Raw genomic sequence first — 2,321 nt, 5'->3', positions numbered from 1 at the left:
CTATTTGCATGTTCCAAAACTGGATTAAAGATTTTACATGTAAGATTACATTAATAATTGACTCTTTATCCAAGTCAGGTCCTCTTCCTTCAGTCTACAGGTGATATTGTCCATATCAATTACAAGGTTTGCATAAAAATAGAAAGAGAAAGTACAATGTAAAAACTAAAATTCTTTGAAGTTTCAGATGAATTAGAGGTTCCTAATTTGTTCTTCTTATAGGTCTGTTGTTAATAGGATTAGATTCATAAGGTCTGAATAGGTTTTTGCCATATGAACTAATTGTTGAAAGGCCAATCTGATTAGATTTTTGTCATGTTTTACTAAATTATACTAAGTCTTATCACTAGCAGGTTTTAGCAGCATTACCTAGAGATGTGCCACAAGTGACCTGGAACCTGTAGGAGGTCACAGAAATATCTCCACAAAATCCCTGATCCCTGCACAGCTATTTGAGGGATGTACAGGAGAAGCCTACCGTACTCCTGAAGCTCCCAAACACTGCCAAAGGACTTGATACCTCTAAGGCTACACCTATATTTGGTGTCTTTATTCAGCCTATTGTAATTTCACTTGTTTTTATTAGTTCTGTGTGTGTTATGGAGCTATTACCTGTTCTGTGATCAGTTTATCATTTCTGTTTACCAATTTAGGAACCAAGATCCTTATACTGCAAGTGTGCTGGTCATGGTTTGCCCACAGCGTTTATGTGTTCTCTAGCTGCCTAAACATAAACAGTTTAACTCCTTGTGGAAGACTGTCTCTGCCTTTCTATTCATCTCTCTTATCTTGTTCAGGTGGCCTGCTTTCTCCCCTCTTTCAAATTCTCTTATTTTTGACATCACCTCCTTTCCCATCTCTTCCTCAATTTCTCTCTCTCATCTCATATCCCATCTATTATCCAATCTTATAGATTTTATCTTCCTGTCTCTTGCATGCATTCCTTTATGTCCCCTCATAGATACCATTTTAGCTCAGGCCCTCATTACCTCTCATCTCCTCATTGGTTTCTCCGCCTCAAGTCTTTTCCCCACTCCAACCATCTTATGTACTGTTTCAGATTAATTTTCCTTAAGTGAAGATTTGATCACGTGACTCTCCTACTTAATCGATACCATGTTTTCCTATTGCCTCCAGGATAAAATAGATATTGCTCTATTTAGCTTTTAAAATCCCATAAAATCAGGCCCTAACCAGAATTTGAAGAGAGCTCACCATTGCTTTGTATGGGCTATCACTAGACAACACTTATTGAATTCTCCTATGTGCTAGGCTAGGGCTGGGGGAGAGGAGATAAGACAGGAAGGGAGAGAGGAACAACATCTGTCCTTGTCTTCTGGAAGCCAGCCCTCCAGTGAAGCAGGAGAGAGCAGGCAGGTAGCAATAAAAGGATCACTATTAGAGACATTTCCTCCTTAGTACTATGAGCAGTTGGACTCTGAGCTCTCCTCTCCTGGACTACCAGACTTTTAGTGAGTCTGAGTCTAGTAGGGTCCAGAGGCATGTGCTTACAGACTATCTCATAAGGGATTATAAAAGTGATAAATACAGAAATCATCAAATGACTTTTGGAAACTGATGTCATATGAAATAAACAGAAGCAGGAAAGTATTATATAACATGACTACAACATTGAAATGAAAAGAACAAAAATTAAATTGATGGCTTTGTGATTAATGATCAATTGAGGTCACAAAAAAACAAGGAAGAACATGTACTCCTTTCCTTTCCTTTCTTTGTAGAGAGATAGCAGTCTACAGGTGTATGCCTGTATGGAATATATAAGAATGTAAGAAATGCCATATGCACCGTCAGAGATGGTGGCTTTGTTGGTTAGTTTTGCTGACCTACTTTTTCTCTTTCTCTATTGTTTGTTATAAGGATTGGTTCTCTGGATTACATTATAATGAATAGGAGGGATGAAAGGAAAGAACACGTATTTTTAAGTACTTAGTAGGTGTCAGGTACTAGGTAAGCACTTTACAAATACTATCTCATTTGGTAATGGGGGGAGACAGATTCTGGAAGGGTACTGAAAAGGGAAATGGAGTGAAGAGATTCCAGTTCCAATATGGAAGGAATAGATGTGGAAATAGAAGTGATGTAAAAATGAATCCTAAAGGTTCTTCAGATCGATGGAGAGAACAGTGAGGAAGAGTTAATGAAAAAAATGAGTCTGTGTGGGTTTGTGGTTGTTCTTGTTCTTTTGTGGTCTGTAAGAAGAGTTCTGTCTTAGATTTCCAACCTCTGGCCCGTCTTTTCTTTCCTGCTTCCCTGCCAATCCCATATAGACCTTGGCAGGGCAAAGATAGCAGTGTTTG

This window comes from Notamacropus eugenii, chromosome 4 (genome assembly GCF_028372415.1).
Source record: "Notamacropus eugenii isolate mMacEug1 chromosome 4, mMacEug1.pri_v2, whole genome shotgun sequence".
Classification (NCBI taxonomy): domain Eukaryota; kingdom Metazoa; phylum Chordata; class Mammalia; order Diprotodontia; family Macropodidae; genus Notamacropus; species Notamacropus eugenii.
Note: the sequence above shows the minus strand (reverse complement) of the source record.